We start from the raw sequence: 18,887 nt of genomic DNA, 5'->3' as shown, positions 1-18,887 counted from the left end.
TCTTTCTCTATTTCTTTTTTCAGTGTCCTGTAGTTTTCCGAGTAAAGGTCTTTTCCATCTTTGGTTAAATTTATTCCTAGGTATCTTATTTTTTTAGTTGCAATGGTAAATGGAATTGTTTTTTTAGTTTCTCTTTCTGAGAGTTCATTATTGGTGTATAAAAGTGCTACCGACTTTTGGATGTTAATTTTGTATCCTGCTACTTTGCTGAATTCATTTATTACATCTAGTAGTTTTTTGGTGGAGTCTTTAATATTCTCTATGTACAATATCATGTCATCTGCAAATAATGACAGTTTTGTTTCTGCCTTTCTAATTTGGATGCCTTTCTTCTTGTCTGATGGCTGTGGCTAGGACTTCCAGTACTATGTTGAACAAGAGTGGTGAAAGTTGACACCCCTGTCTTGTTCCTGTTCTTAGGTGAAAAATGGTTTTAGTTTTTTCCCATTGAATATGATTTGGCTGTAGGTTTGTCATATATGGCCTTTATTATGTTGAGGTATGATCCCCCATTCCCACTTTGCTGAGAGTTTTTTTCAAAATGGATGTTGGATTTTGTGGAATGATTTTTCTGCATCTTTTGCCATTATCATGTGATTTTTGTCTTTCAATTTGTTTATGTGATGTATCATGTTTATTGATTTGTCAATATTGTACCATCCTCACATCCCTGAAATAAACCCCACTTGGTCATGGTGTATGATCTTTTTAATATATTATTGGATCCAATTTGCTAATATTTTGTTGAGGATTTTGGCATCTATGTTCATCAGGGATATTGGCCTTAATTCTTTTCTTTGTAGTGTCTTAATCTGGTTTTGGAATTAGGCTAATGCTGTCCTCATAAAAAGAGTGTGGAAGTGTTCTTACCTCTTAGGTTTTGTGAAATAGTTTGAGGAGGATAGGTGTTAATTCTTTGAATGTTTGGTAAAACTCCCCTGTGAAGCCATCTGGGCCAGGGCTTTTGCATGCTGGGAGCCCTTTGATTACTACTTCAACTTCATCAGCAGTTATCAGCCTATTTAGACTTTCTGACTCTTTGTGAATGAGCTTTGGAAGGTTGTATTTTTTTTAGGAACTTATCCATTTTATCCAGGTTGTCCAGCTTGGTGACATATAGTTTGTCCACAGTATTTTCTTACAGTCCTTTGTGTTTCTGTTGGTTCCGTTGTTATTTCACCTCTTTCATTTTTTATTTCGTTTATTTGGGTCCTCTTTCTTTGTTTCTTGATCAGCGTGGCTAAAGGTTCATCAATCTTGTTTATCTTTTCAAAGAACCAGCTCTTGGTTTCATTGATCTTTTGTATTGTTTTTTTAGTCTCTATGTCATGTATTTCTGCTCTGATATTTATTATTTCTTTCCTTCTACTTACTCTGGGCTTTTCATGTTGTTTTCTTTCTAAGTTTTTAAGTTGTAGGGTTAGTGAGTCTATTAGAAGGTTTTCTTATTTTTTGAGGTAGGCTTTTAGTGCTATGAACTCCCTCTCAGGACTGCTTTCATTGTGCCCCATAGATTTGGAGTTGTTGTGTGTTCATTTTCATTTGTTTCCAGGAAGTTTTTTATTTCTTTCTTGATCCCTTTGGTAACCCATTCATTGTTTAAAAACATACTATTCAACCTCCATGTGTTTAAATGTTTTTTAGTGTTTCTATTGTAATTGATTTCTAATTTCATGCCACTTTGATCTGAGAAGATGCTTGATATGATTGCAATCTTCTTGAACTTGAAGAGACATGTTTCTAAAATGTGGTCTTTAAGAATGTCCCATATGCACTTCAGAAGAATGTATATTCTGCTGCTTTCGGGTAGAATGTTCTGTAAATATCAATTAAATACATCTGATCTAGTGTGCCATTTAGGGTCACTGTTTCTTGCTGATTTTTTTGTCTGGAAGACCTATCCAGTGAAGTCAGTGGGGTGTTAAATTCCCCTAGTATGACTGTAATTTTGTCGATCTCTCCCTTAAAGTCCTCCAAAAGTTTTTTTTATAAATTTAGGTGCTCCTATGTTGGGTGCATATATGTTCATCAGGGTTATATCCCCTTGTTAGATTGATCCCTTTAGTGTTATGCAATGGCCTTTCCTGTCTCTCATTATGGTCTTCATTTTGAAGTCTATTTTGTCTGATATGAGCATTGCTACCCCAGGTTTTTTTTTACCATTTCCATTTGCATGTAAAATTTTTTTTCATTTGTTTACTCTCATCCTGTGTGAGTATTTGGTTCTGAGATGGGTCTTTTGTACACAGCATATATTTGGGTCATGTTTTCTTATCCATTCAGCCACCCTATATCTTTTGAATGAGGCTTTATTTACACTTAATGTTATTATTGAAAGATAGTTATCTACTGTGATTTTGTTTCATTATACCTATGTTTCTCATTCTCTTTATCTCTACTTCTAATTATAGCATTCCCTTTAACATTTCCTGTAATACTGCTTTTATAGTGAAAAGGTCATTTAGCCTTTTTTTATCTGGGAAGCTCTTTATTTCACCAGCTTGATTGATAGTCTTTTTTTTTTTTTTTTAATATATCTTTATTGATTTCAGAGAGAGGAAAGGAGAGGGAGAGAGAGAGAGATAGAAATATCAATGATGAGAGAGTCATTGATCAAGCCCACAAATGGGCATGTTCCCTGACCGGGAATTGAACCCCGATTTCCTGGATCCTAGGTCAACACTCAACTGCTGAGCCACGCCCGACTGGGCTTGATTGATAATCTTGCTGGATAGAGTAGTCTTGGATTCAGATCCTTGTTTTGCATTACCTTGAATATTTCAAGCCATTCACTTCTGGCCTGTAGAGTTTCTAATGAGAAGTCACATGAAAGCCTTATGAGGACTCCATTGTAGGTAACAGATTACTTTTCTTGAGATGCCTTTAAGATTCTCTCTTTGTCTTGATTCTTGGCATTTTAATTATGATATGTCTGGGTGTGGACTTCTTTGGATTTTTCTTGCTTGGTACTCTCTGTGCCTCCTGAACTTGTGTGCCTTTTTCCTTGACCAGGTTAGGGAAATTTTCTGCCATTACTTCATCAAACAGGTTCTCTAACCCCTGCTTACTTTTGACTTCCTCTGGCACTCCCGTAATATGAATATTGCTGTGTTTTATGCTGTCCCACATCTCCCTTAGACTTTCCTCCTGTTTTTTAATCATTTTTTGTTTTTGGGTCTCTGATTGAGTGATTTTTATTACTCTGTCTTCTCATTCACTGATCTTACCCTCAGCTTTCTCTAATCTGTTGTTTATTCCTTCCAATGTATTCTTTATTTCTGCTATATTATTATTCATTTTTGATTGGTCATTTTTCATAGTTTCCATATCTTTTTTCATGCTTTTGAGCATCCTTACAATCAGTATTTTGAACTCTGTATCTGAGAGATTGCTTATCTCCATTTCATTTGACTTTTTTCTGGAGACTCTTTTTTTCTTTCATCTGGGACTTGTTTTTCTGGTCTCCCCATTTTGGTACTTTTTTGGGTTTGTTTATAAGTGTTAGGTAGATCTGCTAGTACTCTCAGTTTTTTGGACAGTCTCTGCTAGAGGCCAATGTCAGATGCAGTTTGTGACTGGCCCTGAGTACCCTGTTTGGGGCTGTCAACAACCCCAGGCTTGAGGTCTCCACTGCTGGGGCTGGGTGCATCTACACAGGACCAAGATGCACACCAAAATCTACTTTCTAAGGCCCTGGTCCTGGAACAGAGCAGGAAAAGACTCAAAGTACTCTGAGGTCTGCCTCTGCCTGCAGGATGATTAATCTTATTCTCTTAATGAGCCTTAGGCTGTAGAAGCTCCACAGGGTGGGGTGGCCGGTTGTTATCACTTAACAAGCCTCAGGCTGTGTAAACTCCACTGAGCAGGGCGAGAGGCTCTCCATCAGGGTGGGAGAATTGCTTCCCCCTTCCGGCAAAAGCAGAAAATTTTCCTCCTGAGAACACGTCCCCCACAGTCTGGTAGAATGACTCTCCCCAGACTCTCCCCACACAGCTCCAGTCCACTCCACTTCCCCTCTGCTAGAGCCCAAGGTGAGTGGCTGCACACGAAAAGTTGTGTATTGGCTCTGTCAGAGGGTGCCTGCATTTCTAGCTGCCTCTCTTTGGCAGACAGAAACCCTGCTGCTTTATACAGCCAGGTGTTATGTGGGCACATTTCTTACTTCTGGTGCTTTGGGCTCAGAAGCCCAGCCTGTAGATTAAGCCCCAGAGTCCTCATTGGGAACCCCCCATAGCTGAGATATCCCTCTGAACATTTAGCTGCTGCCTATGGGAGCCCAGCCAGCCCTCTTGTGCCTCTGTACTTTTTACCAGTCTCTATGCTGTCTCCACTTTTCCTCCTTGGCTATAAGGGTGCTCTCCAACTAGTCTTCAGTTGGTTTTGAGGATGGTTTTTCTATGTTTTAGTTGTAAATCCAGACTGGTCCCAGGAGAGTGTCAGTGTAGCTTCCACTCAGTCTGCAACCATTTTGGATCTCTGGGCATATTGTTTTGTGCTCCGTAAGTGCTCTATGTATATTATTTTGTTTAGTGGTCACAACTTTATGGAATATCTACTATCATTAGTCAGATTTTAGTGATGAATAAAATAAATCTAGCACAGATTAAATCACTTGTTCCAAGATTTTGCAGACAGCAAAATATAGAGATGTTTTCAAACACAGAAATCTCTTGTTGCAGAGCTCAAGTTTTTAAACACTAGGCCTGCCAATCTAAACTTGAGAGAAGGCCATGTAAAGCTTATCTGTCAATGGGAATTGAAGAGGTGGAGGAAAGTCTTCTGGAGGAGATTCTATTAAACTGAGTACTGAAGGAGTAGGAGTTGGCCACCTCCATAGGGGTTGTAGTAGAAGGGTGGAGATGAAAAGGTGAGAGGTGGAGGATTGGAAAAGGAGGCCTGCAAAGTCAAGAAGACATGCATGTCAGAGAAAACAGGTTTGGAAGGACTGAATTTCAGTCACTTGTTGCTTAATTAAAGACTTTGTTATTCTAAAGTCTTTACTAAGTTCTCTTACAAGGAAAGTAGAGATTTCAATAAAATGTGCTCAATTTATAATAAGTAGGGTTAATGAATTGTTATATTCATTTTTAGTCCAAGTAAAAAGAGTATGCCATTAGAGATCTTCATTATGTTGCTCTGCTTATTTTTGGTCAAGCCATTTCCACTCCCATTATTTTTCCCACCTTCTGCTCCAGTCTCTAACTTTCTTATAACTACCCTTTTAGTTTACTTCTCCTTTTTTTTTTTTCCTCCCCCCCCCCCATTTATCTTTATTGGTGAAAGTACTACAGGTAACCCCTATTTTTTCCTCATTGATACCCTCCATGCCATGTCATCTCCCTGGGCCTTCCCCACACTATTGTCTGTCTCCATGGGTTGTTTATATTTGCATATAAGTAGTTTGATTAATCTCTGCCCACCCACTACCCTACCCCACCTTTCCACTGAGATTCATCAGTCTGTTCCATTCTTCTATGTCTATGGATCTATTTTGTTCCTCAGTCTGTTTTGTTTATTAGATTCCACATATGAATGAGATCATGGAAAACTGAATCAGGAAGAATCAGAAAACCTGAAGGCTAATAACAACTGATGAAGTTGAAGTAGTAACAACAACAAAACCTGCCAGCAAAAAAAGGCCCTAGTCTGGATGGCTTCACAGGGGAGCTTTCTAATTCTTCAAGTCCTAGGGATAGATAGTTTACTAAAATTTTTTCTTGCTTTTTAGGGAGGCCTCTAGTGCTATGAAGTTTCCTCGTAGGACTGCTTTCACTGTGTCCCATAGATTTTGGGTTGTTGTGTTTATTTTTATTTGTTTCCAAAAAGTTTTTAATTTCTTTCTTCATCTTATTGGTAACCCATTCATTCTTTAATAACATGTTATTTAGCCTCCATGAGTTTAAATGTTTTTGAGTGTTTTTACTGTAGTTGATTTCTAATTTCATGCCCTTGTGTGTTTCTGTGTGTGTGTGTGTTTGTTTTTTTCCTTGCTAATATTTTATTATTTATTTATTTATTTATTTAAATTTTATTTTTGTTTAAAATATTACATATGTCCCTTTTTTCCCCCAATGACCTGTTCCACCCCATCCCATCCTTCTCCCAGTCCCTCTCCCCACCATTATCCATGTCCTTAGGTTGTGCATATATGCATATAAATTCTTTAGTTACTCCCTCCCCCTCCACCCACCAGCATTCCTCCATCCCTCTGACATTCATCAGTCTCATCTATGCTTCCATGTCATTGAGTCTATTCTGTTCATCAGTTTATTGAGTTCTTTAGATTCCATGTGATATTTGTCTTTCTCTGCCTGGCTTATTTCACTTAGCATAATTTTCTCTAGGTCCATCCATACTGTCCCAAAGGGTACACGATTATTCTTATTTACAGCTGCGTAGTATTCCGTGGTGTAAATGTCCCACAGCTTTTTCATCCACTCATCTACTAACAGGCACTTGGGCAGTTTCTAGATCTGAGCTATTGTAAACTGTGCTGCTATGAACATCAGGGTACATATATTCTTTTTGATGAATGTTTCAGGATTCTTAGGATACATTCCTAGGAGTGGAATCACTGGGTCAAAAGGCAGCTCCATTTCTAATTTTTTGAGGAATCTCCATACTGTTTTCCATAGTGGTTGCACCAGTCTGCATTCCCACCAGCAGTGTACTAGGGTTCCCCTTTCTCCACACCCTTGCCAGCCAATGTCGTTTGTTGATTTGTTGATGGTAGCCATTCTTACAGGTATGAAGTGATACCTCATTGTTGTTTTAATTTGCATCTCTCTGATGATTAGCAACATTGTGCATTTTCTCATGTGTCTCTTAGCCAACCATATGTCCTCTTTGGAGAAGTGTCTATTCAAGTCCTTTGCCCATTTCTTAATTGGGTGGTTTGTCTTCTTCTTGATGAGTAGTATGAGTTCTTTGTACATTTTGGAAATTAGTCCCTTATTAGATACCTCCTTGGCAAATATGTTTTCCCAGACCATGGGTTTCCTTTGTATTTTGAGGCTGTTTTCTTTTGCTGTACAGAAGCTTTTTACTTTGATGTAATCCCATATGTTTATTTATTTATTTATTTATTTAGTTAGTTAGTTTCTCTTGCCCTAGGAGATGTATCAGTGAAAAGTCCACTATGTGGGATGTCTGTGACTTTACTGCCTATGTTTTCTTCCAGGATTTTTATGGCTTCGTGACTTACATTTAAGTCTTTTATCCATTTTGAGTTTATTTTTGTGTGTGGTGAAAGTTGGTGGTCTAGTTTCATTTTTCTGCACGTATCTGTTAAATTTTCCCAGCACCACTTATTGAAGAGACTGTCTTTACTTCATTGGATACTATTGTCTCCTCTGTTAAATATTAACTGACCATAATGCAGTGGGTCTATTTCTGGGGTCTCTGTTCTGTTCCATTGATCTATATGCCTGTTGTTGTACTAATACCAGGCCGTTTTGATTACAGTGGCTTTGGAATACAGTTTGAAGTCTGGTAATGGGATCCATCCCACTCTGTTCTTTTTCTGCAAGATGGGTGCAGCTATTCGAGGTCTTTTTTGGTTGCATATAAATTTTTGAAATTTTTGTTCTAGGTCTGCGAAATATGCTGTTGGTATTTTAATAGGAATTGCATTGAATTTATAAATTGCTTTGGGTAGTATGGACATTTTAATGATATTAATTCTTCCAATCCATGAGCATGGTATCTTCTTCCACTTGTTCAAATCACCCTCTATTTCCTTTTTCGGTGTCATGTAGTTTTCTGAGTATAGGTCTTTTACATCCTTGGTTAAGTTTACTCCTAGGTATCTTATTTTTTTAGTTGCAATGGTAAATGGTATTGCTTTTTTAGTTTCTCTCTCTGAAAGTTCATTGTTGGTGTATAAGAATGCCATTGATTTCTGGATGTTGATTTTGTATCCAGCTACCTTGCCAAATTCGTTTATCAAATCTAATAGTACTTTGATGGAGCCTTTAGGGTTTTCTATGCACAATATCATGTCATCTGCAAATAATGACAGTTTTAGTTCCTCCTTTCCAATTTGGATACCTTTTATGTTTTCTTCCTGTCTGATGGCTATGGCGAGGACTTCCATACTATGTTGAATAAGAGTGGTGAAAGTGGACAGCCTCATCTTGTTTCTGTTTTTAATGGAAATGGTTTTGTTTTTTGCCCATTGAGTATGATGTTGGCTGTAGGGTAATCATATATGGCCTATATTCTGTGGAGGTATGACCCCTCTATTCACACTTTGAGAGTTTTTATCAGAAATGGGTGCTGGATTTTGTCAAATGCTTTTTCTATGTCTATTGATATGATCATGATTTTTGTCCTTCATTTGGTTTATGTGATGTATCACATTTATTGATTTGTGGATGCTGTACCAGCCTTGCATCCCCAGAATAAATCCCACTTGGTTATGATGTATGATCTTTTTAATGTATTGCTGTGTCCAGTTTGCTAGTATTTTAGAAAGGATTTCAGCATCTATGTTCATCAGGGATATTGGCCTGTAATTTTCTTTCTTTGTAGCATCTTTATCTGGTTTTGGGATTAGGATGATGCTGGCCTCATAAAATGAGTTTGAGAGTTTTCCTTCCTCTTGATTTTTCTGGAATAGTTTGAATAGAATAGGTGTTAATTCTTTGAATGTTTGGTAAAACTCGCCTGTAAATCCATCTGGTCCAGGACTTTTGTTTGGTGGGAGTTTTTTGATTACTGCTTCAATTGCATTAGTTGTTATGGGCCTATTCAGGTTTTCTGCCTCTTCTTGATTCAGCTTTGGAAAGCTGTATGTTTCTAGGAATTTGTCCATTTCCTCTATGTTGTCCCATTTGTTGGCATATAGTTGCTCATAGTATTTTCTTACAATCCTTTGTATTTCTGTTGGGTCAGTTGTTATATCACCTCTTTCATTTCTGATTTTACCATGGTTTCATTGATTTTTTGTATTGTTTCTTTAGTCTCTATGTCATTAATTTCTACTCTGATCTTTATTATTTCCTCGGGGCTTTTCTTGCTGTTCTCGTTCTAGTTCTTTTAGTTGTTGTGTTAGATGGTTCATTAGATCTTTTTCTTGTTTCTTGAGATAGGCCTGTAATGCTATGAATTTTCCTCTCAAGACTGCTTTCACCGTGTCCCATAAGTTTTGGGTTGTTGTCTGTTCATTTTTGTTATTTTCCATGAAGTGTTTGATTTCTTCCTTGTCTCCTTGGTAACCCATTCATTGTTTAATAACATGCTATTTAGCCTCCATGTGTTTGAATATTTTTGAGTTTTTTTGTAGTGGTTGATTTCTAGTTTCATGGCATTGTGATCTGAGAAGATGCTTGATATGATTTCAATCTTCTTATATTTGTAGAGACTTGCCTTGTGCCCTAACATGTGGTCTATTTTTGAGAATGTTCCATGTGCACTTGAGAAGAATGTGTATTCTGCTGCTTTGGGGTGAAATGTTCTATAAATGTACATTAAATCCATTAGGTCTAATGATTCATTTAAGGTGTGTGTTTCCCTGTTGATTTTTTGTCTTGATGATCTGTCCAATGCTGACAGTGTGGTGTTAAAGTCCCCCACTATGATTGTGTTGCTATCAATCTCCCCTTTGAAGTCCCCCCAGAGATTTTTTATATATTTAGTTGCTCCTGTATTGGGTGCATAAATGTTCATAAGGGTTATTTCCTCCTGTTGGATCGATACCTTTAGTAATATGTAGTGACCATCTTTGTCTCTCATTATGGTCTTTATTTTGAAGTCTGTTTTGTTAGAAATAAGAATTGGTACTCCAGCTTTCTTTTCCTTTGCATTTGCATGGAATATTTTACTCCATCCCTTCACTTTTAGCCTGTGTGAGTCTTTTGCTCTCAGGTGGGTCTCTTGTAGACAGCATATATTTTGGTCCTGTTTTCTTATCCATTCAGCTACCCTTTGTCTTTTGATTGGCCCATTTATTCCATTTACATTTAAGGTTACTATTGATATCAACTTATTTAATGCCATTTTTCCCCTTTTTGCCAATGTACCTTTCTCTCACTATTCCTTCTTTTTCTGAAAGCAGTCCTTTTAGCATTTCTTGCAATGCTGGTTTGGTGGTACTGAACTCTTTTAGCCTTTTTTTGTCTGGGAAGCTTTTTATTTCACCTTCATATTTAAATGATAGCCTTGCTGGATAAAGCAATCTTGGTTGCATGTTCTTGCTTTTCATTACATTGAGAACTTCATGCAACTCCCTTCTGGCCTGAAGAATATCTGTTGAGAAATCCGCGGTCAGCCTTATGGGGGTTCCCTTGTAGGTTACTGCTTGTCTCTCTCTTGGAGCCCTTAATATTTTCTCTTTGTCCTTGACATTTTCCATTTTAATTATGATGTGTCTTGGAGTGGGTCTCTTTGGGTCCCTCTTGTTTGGAACCCTCTGTGCTTCTTGAACTTATGTGGCTTTCTCCTTCGCCAGCCTAGGGAAGTTTTCTATAATTATTTCTTCCACCAAGTTCTCTATCCCTTGCTCTCTTTCCTCCCCCTCTGGCACTCCTATAATGCGAATGTTGTTTCGCTTCCTGTTGTCCCAAAGTTTCCTTAGACTGTGCTCATGCTTTTTAAGTGTTTTTTCTTTTTGCTGTTCTGATTGTGTGATTTTCTCTACTTTGTCTTCTAAGTCACTTATTCCATCCTCTGCTTCATTGAGCCTGCTTTTAATTCTTTCCAGTTCATTCTTGATATCAGATACAGCATTCTTTATCTCTGACTGAGTTGTATTTATGGTATGTATCTCTTTTTTCATGTTTTCACTAAGGTTCTCGATCTTATCATCTATAGTTTTCTTAAGTTCCTTGAACATCTTCATCATCAATACTCTGAACTCCGTTTGTGATAACTTGCTCAACTCCATCTCATCAACATCTTTTTCTGGCTGTGTTTCCTTTTCTTTAATTTGGGTGTTGTTTCTTTGTCTCCCCATTTTGTTAGGTCTTAGTGCTTATATCTATATATTAGTTATATTTGCTGTGTCCCAGACCTGTGGGGTGGGATTTTGTCTTGTGGGTCCAGTGGAGCCCAGAGACGTATATTGTTGTTGATACTGGTGAAAATTTAGAAAATAATAATAAACTAAAATGTAAAAAATAGAGAAGCTACTGGGAGATAACAGAAGCAGAGAAAAGATTCTGAACAAAGGGCCAGCACAAAATTAAGGGAGAGAATAGGAATAGCATAATAGTTGATAATGAGAAAACAAAAATACAATAAAGATAATAAGAGTAACTAACAATGGGACAGGAATACAGAGGGGTGCAAAATGAAAGAATGACAGAAAAGTAGAAAAAGAAAGAAGAAAAAAGTTATGCCAATGGATTGAGAGGAGAGAGAGAGATAAAGCCCAGGCAGGCAGGGAGTCTTGTAAGAGATTTGGGGGAAAATATAGAGGAAAGCAGTAAACGTGGTTGTAATGATAAAGTCCCAGTCATTAAGCAGGTATAGCAAGAAAGTCTTGATAGTAGAATCAAGGATAAAACAAAAGAAAGTAAATAATGAAAACAACACCAAAAACAAGCTTAGCAAGACAAAATTCTTTTATATATATATAAAAAATTTAGTTAAAAAAATGTTTAAAAAAAATTAAAAAAGAAAAAGAAAAGATTTTTATAAAATTTAAAAAAGAAGAAAAAAGAAATTTTCTCCCCTTTCTCTTCTTCTTAAGGAAAAAAGAGAAAAAATAAACAAACCCACAAACAAAAAACAAACAAAAAAAAACCCAAAACCAAAAAAACAAACAAAATCAAACAAAACAAAAAAACAGCAGTGAAAAAGGTAGTCAATCAGGTGTGTTTCTTCTGGGCAACTTAAGTTGTCTGAGGGTCACTTTTTTTGTGATTACAGTTCTCCTGGGAGGTACTTGTATCATCCAATGTGAGGAGCCGTCTAGGTTTGGCTCTGGTGTCCTTATGTAGATGGTTGATCTGAGGCTCTCCGTGGGCCACCTCCTCTTGTCAGCTATTTTGCAACCTTGTAGTTGCCTGGTTTTGCTCCAGAGTCTTCTGTAGAGACTTTAGGGTACAGGGTGGCTAGTGTAGCCCAGGGTATCACTCCCATTAGAGGTGTCACTGTCAGGCAGGCACTCTGCAGGAGTTAGTCTCTCCTCCACAGCCAGCTCCTCAGTCCCTACCCTGTCCTCTGATTCTAGCTCCCTAAGCTCTGTCCTGCTGCCATTTCAGACTGATTTTGGCCTGTTGCCTTTTCTGTATGGGCCGTTTCAGCAGCCAGGGCCCAGTGGGTTTGATTAAGAACACATTCTGGTGAGCCCTTTGCCTGCCCAGCCCCCAGCAGGGGTTTTCAGAGTTTCCTCCAGTTCCCAAACAATAGTCCCTGAGAGTCTTATTCTTGCAGAGTCCTCCTGTGATCTGCTCTCCCTTCCCCCTCAGGACTGTGCCCTGCGGGTGTGTCTGGGGCTTCAGTGAGGGGGACCCGCCCCTTTCCTGTTGTGGGTGGTGTTCCCAGCTGCAGGAGAGCCCAGCTGGCTCCGCCCTGCCCTGCTCAGCTCTGGTTGGCTGGTAGCACCCCTCAGTCCCGCCCCTCAGACCATCTACTGTGCAGACCCCAGTGGCAGCCTCTGCTGGTCTGTCCAGGCTGTGTATGCCTGGAAGGTGGGAACCAGTTCTGGAATCAAACTTGCAAAAGCACAAAGCAACACACAGGCAGAGAGTCTGCCCTTTAAGGTCCCGCTGCCCTTGCTCCAAGGCACCCAGAGGGAGGGGACCCAAAGTCAGTTCCATTCAGCTCTCCACACCGCTGGTCTGAGCAAAGCTGGAGTGGCTTCATGTGCCACCACCGGGCCCCTCAGGGCCGGTCACAGATCCCAGCCTCTTGGCACCCAGGAGCTCAGGGCGGGAGGACACCCTCAGGGCTGGTTGCAGAACCCAGCCTCCTGGCACTGGGAGCTCAGGGCAGGAGGGCTCCTCCTCTCCCCTGCGCCACACAGATTCAGGTTTTTCTGGGGCTCAACACAGTGCCCCACAGGGAGGCAGAGGGTCCCCGTGTGCATGTGCTCAGCGCAGTCCTCTGGTCCCTCACTACTTGGGTGCCACAGGCCTTGGGACAGCCTTCCCTATGGTCAGCACCCTGAGCACCAGATGCCTGGTCGCAGCCGCCCCTAGAAGCTTTGTTTCCTAAGAAGGTGCCATCTCCTCCCGCACTCACCGCTCCCCTGGGTCCCTCTGCCCTGTGTGTGGGGCGCTCCTTCCCCTCTCTGCTCTGGGTGTGGGATCCCCGCTTTTGGATGCCGTCCCTGGGGCTTTGCAGCCTCCAAGCCTTCAAACTTGGAGTCTAGCACAGGCTTCATGGGGGGACTCCCCCTTCCAAGGGCCCCCTCTCTTACCGGACTCCGTGGTGCTTCCTCAGTGCTCCCCACTCACACTTCGTCCACTCAGGTATGTTTCTCTGTTTTTTTTCAAGCTGGTTACGTAGGATTTTAGGAGGGAATCAAGTTCGTGGCTGGAGTGGGGGCACTGGTGCTTCTCACAGGGCCACGATCTTCCTGTCTCCAACATTTGCCATTTTAATTATGATGTGTCTTGGAATAGGTCTCATTGGGTCTGTTTTGTTTGGGACCCTCTGTGCTTCCTGAACTTGTGTGGCTTTCTCCCTCACCAGCCTAGGGAAGCTTTCTATCATTATTTCCTCCACTAAGTTCTTTATTCCTTGCTCTGTTTCCTCCCCCTCTGGCACTCCTATAATGCGAATGTTGTTTCACTTCATGTTGTCCCAAAGCTCCCTGAGACTGTCCCCATGCTTTTAAAATGTTTTTTCTTTTTGCTGCTCTGATTGTGTGATTTTTTTACCTTGTCTTCTAAGTCACTTATTCTATCCTCTGCTTCATTGAGCCTGCTTTTAATTCTTTCCAGTGCATTCTTGATATAAGATACAGCATTCTTTATCTCTGTCTGAGCTTTGTTTATGGTATTTATCTCTTTTTTCATGTTTTCCCTAAGGTCCTCGATCTTATCATCTAGTGTCTTCTTAACTTCCTTGAACATCTTCATCGTCAATACTCTTAACTCTTTTTCTCATAACTTGCTTAACTCCATCTCATCAAAGTCTTATTCTGGTGATTTTTTGTTTCTTTAATTTGGGGGTTGTTACTTTGTTGCCTCATTTTGTTAGGTCTTTATATTTATATCTATGTATTAGATATATTTGCTGTCTCCCAGTCTTGTGGAATGAGATTTTGTCTTGTGGGCGGTCCAGTAGAGCCCAGAGGTGTGTTTTCCTTATACTTCTGAGCTCTTTGCTCTAGGCATGTCCCTCTTGTGGGTGTCCCTTTTGTGGTCTCTATGTTCTCCTGTTGTGGTTGGGTCTAGATTGTTATTTATCAGTCCTTAGGAGGACCCTCCTGTCAGGTTGGCTAACTGTGTCTCATCCCCAACCTCGTCGAGTAAGCTGTTGTACGGGTGTGGGCAAGGCAGGACAATACACAACTAAACTTCCAGGAAACAAGATGTGTCTTACAAAATATCTTGACAGTCACAATGAAAACAACCCACGTGAAAACAGAACTGGGAGAGTGAAGGGAAAACACACACACAAAAAAAAACATGCTTAAAAAAAAGAAAGAGAGAAAGAAAAGTAACGCATAGAGGGAGAGAAGTATTTTGTTGTTAATAGTGGTGAAAATTTAGAAAATAATAATAAACTAAAATGTAAAAAATAGAGAAGTTCCTGGTATATAACAGAAGCAGAGAAAAGATTCTGAAAGAAGGGCCAGCAAAAAATTCAGGGAGAGAATAGGGATAGGATAATAGTTAAAAATGAGAAAAGAAAAACACAATAAAGAGAATAAGAGAAACTAACAATCGAACAAAAAGACAGGAAGACAGAAAGGAGGGTAATGAAAGAATGAAAGAAAAGTAGTAAAAGAAAAAAGAAAAAGAAAAAAAAGTTATGCCAATGGATCAATAGCAGAGAGAGAGAGATAAAGCCCAGGCAGGGAGGGGTTCTGGTAAGAGATTTGGGGAAAACTATAGAGGAAAACAGTAAACTTGGTTATAATGATAAAGTCCCAGTTGTTAAGCAGGGATATCAAGAAATCTTGATATTAGAAGCAAGGATAAAATAAAACAAAGCAAATAACCAAAAGAAAACTAAAAAAAGGTAAGCAAGACAAAATTCTTTTATTAAAGAAAAGGAAAATAAAATTTAGTTAAAAAAATGTTTAGAATAAAATTTTAAAAAATTATTATAACACTTAAAAAAGAGGAAAAAACAAATTTTCTCCCCTTTATCTTCTTCCTAAGGAAAAAAGAGAAAAAATAAACCCACAAACAAAACACAACAACAAAAAAAAACCCCAAAACCAAAAAAACCAAAAACAAAATGAAAACCAAACAAAACAAAAAAACAGAAATAAAAAGGTAGTCAATCTGGTGAGTTTCTTCTGGGCAACTTATGTAGTCTGAGGGTCACTGTTTTGTGTGCTCATTTTAGTTCTCCTGGGAGGTACTTGTGTATCAGCCAATGTGAGGAGCTGTCTATGTTTGGCTCTGTTGTCCTTAAGTATATGGTTGATCTGAGGCTTTCTGTGGACCACCTCCTCTTTTCAACTATTTTGCAACCTTGTATTTGCCTGATATTACTCCAGTCTTTTATAGAATCTTTAGGGTGCAGGGTGGCTAGTGTAGCTCAGGGTATCACTCCCCTTAGAGGTATCGCTGTCAGGCGCTCAATCTGCGGAGTTAGTCTCTGCTCCACCGCCAGTTCCTCTGATTCTAGTTCCCCAGGCTCTGTCCTGCTACAGCTTCAGATTGATTTCAGCCTGTTGGCTTTTCTGTATGGGCTGTTTCAGCAGCCTGGGCTCAGTGGATTCAATTAAAAACACATTCTGGTGAGCCCTTTGCCTGCCCTGCCCCCAGCATGGGTTTTCAGCTTTTCCTGCAGTTCCCAAACAACAGACCCTGAGAGTCTTATTCTTGTAATGTCGTCCTGTGATCTGCTCTCCCTTTCCCTTCAGGACTGTGCCCTGCCGGTGCGTCTTGGGCCTCAGTGAGCTGGACCCACCCTTTTCCTGTTGGGGGCAGTGCTCCTGGCTGCAGGAGAGGCCAGTGGGTTCTGCCTCTCCCTGCTCAGCTCTGGTTCGCTGCTCTCACCAGGTCTGCCCCTCAGACTGTCTAGTGTGGAGACCCCAATCCCAGCCTCCACTGGTCTGTCCATGCAGTGCATGCCGGGAAGGTGGGAACCAGTTCCACAATCAAACTTGCAAATGCACAAAACAACACACAGGCAGAAAGTCTGCTCTGCAAGGTCCCACTGCCCGCTCACTAAGGCACCCAGTGGGAGGGTACCCAAAGTCAGCTCCACGCAGCTCCCCACTCTGATGGTCTCAGCAAAGCTGGGGTGGCTTCATGCACCACCATGGGGCCCTTCAGGGCTCGTCACAGATCCCAGCCTCTCCTCACCAGGAGCTTAGGGCGGGAGGCCTCCTCCCCTCCCCCATGCCACACAGATTCATTGCTTTCTGGGGCTCAACACAGTTCCCCACAGGGTGGCAGAGGGTCCTTGCATGTGGCTGCTTACCTCAGTTTTCTGGTCCCTTACCACTTGGGTGCCACAGACCTTGGGACAGCCTTCCCTATGGTCTGCACCCAGAGCACTAGAATCTGGTAGCAGCTGCCACTAGAAGCTTTGTTTCACTAGGAAGGCACAGTCTGCCATTGGAGGCTTTGTTTCATAGGAAGGATCTGACCCTTCCAGGACTCACTGCTCCCCTGGTTCCCTCTGCCCTGTGAGTGGGGCTCTCCTTCCCCTCTCATTGCTCTGGGTGTGTGATCCCGTCTTTTGGATGCCGTCCACACTCCCGAGGGGAGGGGGCTTTGCAGCCTCCAAGACTCTGAGCTTGGAGCCCAGCACAGGCTTCAGGGGGGACCCCTCATTCCTAGCCCCCCTCTCTTACTGGACTCTGTGATGTTTCTTCAGTGCTCCCCACTCGCACTCCGTCCACTCAGGTATGTTTCTCTATTTTTTTAAACCTGGCTTATAAGATTTTAGGAGTAAATTGAGTCCATGGCTGGGTGTGTGGGCGCTCTGCTGCTTCTCACAGGGCCACCATCTTCCCTCTGGCCTCCTAATTTCTTGCCCTTGTGATCAGAGACTCTTGATATGATTTCAATCTTCTTGAACTTGTAAAGACTTGTTTTGTGTCCTAACATGTTGTCAATCTTTGAGTATATATATATTCTGTAGCTTTGGGGTGAAATGTTCTGTAAATATCTATTAAATCCATCTGATCTAGTGTGCCATTTAGAGTCACAGTTTCTGTGTTGACTTTTTGTCTGGAAGATCTATCCAGTGAAGTCAGTGAGTGTTAAAGTCCCTGAATATGACTGTATTGCTGTTGTCCCTTTAAGTCCTTAAAGTTATTATTGATAGGTCTTTATTTATTGCCATTTTAATTCTTTATGCCTATGTTTCTGTCTCTATTTCTTATTATTATTACAGCATGCCCTTTAACATTCCATGCAATGATGGTTTGGTAGTGATAAACTCCTTTAGGCTTTTTGTTTTGGTCTGGGAAGCTCTTTATTTCACCATCTATTTTGAATGATAGCCTAGTTGGATATAGTATTCCTGGTTTCAGATCCTTGTTTTGCACTACCTTGACTACTTCATGTCATTCCCTTCTGGCTTGTAGAGTTTCTGATGAGAAGTCAGCTGACAGCCTATGGGAGCTCCTTTGTAGGTAACAGATTGCTTTTCTCTTGCTGCCTTTAAGATTCTTTGTCTTGAATTCTTGGCATATTAATTATGATGTACCTGGGTGTGGGCCTCTTTGAAGTCTTCTTGCTTGGGACTCTCTATGCCTGTTGAAATTGTGTGCCTTTTTCCTTGATCAGGTTAGGGAAGTTTTCTGCCATTATTTCTTGAAACAGGTTCTCTAACCCTTGCTTACTCTTGACCTACTCTGGCACTCCTATGATGTGAATATTGTTATGTTGCATGTTGTCCCCCAGCTCCCTTAGACTGTTCTCCTGTTTTTTAATTGTTTTTTCTTTTTGGATCTCTGATTTTTTTCTACCCTGTATTTTTTTTTAAGTACCTTTATTGATTTCAGAGAGAAGAAGGGAGAGGGAGACAGTTGAAACATCAATGATGAGAGAGTTGTCATTGATCAGCAGCCTCATGCACACCCCCCAGTGGAGACTGAGCAATAACATGGGCATGTGACCTGACCTGGAATAGAAATGGGATCTCCTGGATCCTAGATCGAATCTCAATCACTGAGCCATGCCTAGCCAGGCTCTACCCTGTCTTCTAATTCACTGGTCTAATCCTCAGCTTTCTCTAATATTTTTATTCCTCCCAATGTATTCTTTATTTCTGCTATGTTACTCTTAATTTCCTTCACAGTTTTCATATCTTTTTTCATGCTGTTGAGCATCCTTACAATCAATATTCTTAACTCTATATCTGACAGATAGCTTATCTCTTTTTTATTTAGCTTTTTCTGGAGACTTATTTTGTTCTTTCATTTGCTGCTTGTTTTTTTGTCTTCCCATTTTGGCTGCCTATTTTTGGTTGTTTCTATGTATTAGGTAGGCTTACTAGGACTCTCAGTCTTTTTGAATAGTCTCTTGTTCAGGCCAATAGCAGAGGCTATTTGTGACTGCTCTTGAGTACCCTGTTTGGAGCTATCAACAACCCCAGGCTTGAGGTCTCCTCTGCTGAGGCTGGGTGTATTTGGACAGGACCAAGATGCACACCAAAGTCTGCTTTCCCAAAGCCTGGGTCCAGAAGCAGATTAGGCAAAGACTCATAGCATTCTGAATTCTGCCTCTGCCTAAAGACTGATTAATCTGATTCTCTTAATGAGCCTCAGGCTGTAGAAACTCCTTTGTTTAGGGCAAGAG

Source organism: Miniopterus natalensis, chromosome 10 (assembly GCF_054644295.1).
Source record: "Miniopterus natalensis isolate mMinNat1 chromosome 10, mMinNat1.hap1, whole genome shotgun sequence".
Taxonomy (NCBI): Eukaryota; Metazoa; Chordata; class Mammalia; order Chiroptera; family Miniopteridae; genus Miniopterus; species Miniopterus natalensis.
The sequence above is the reverse complement of the archived record's forward strand: the minus strand, read 5'-3'. Positions refer to the sequence as shown.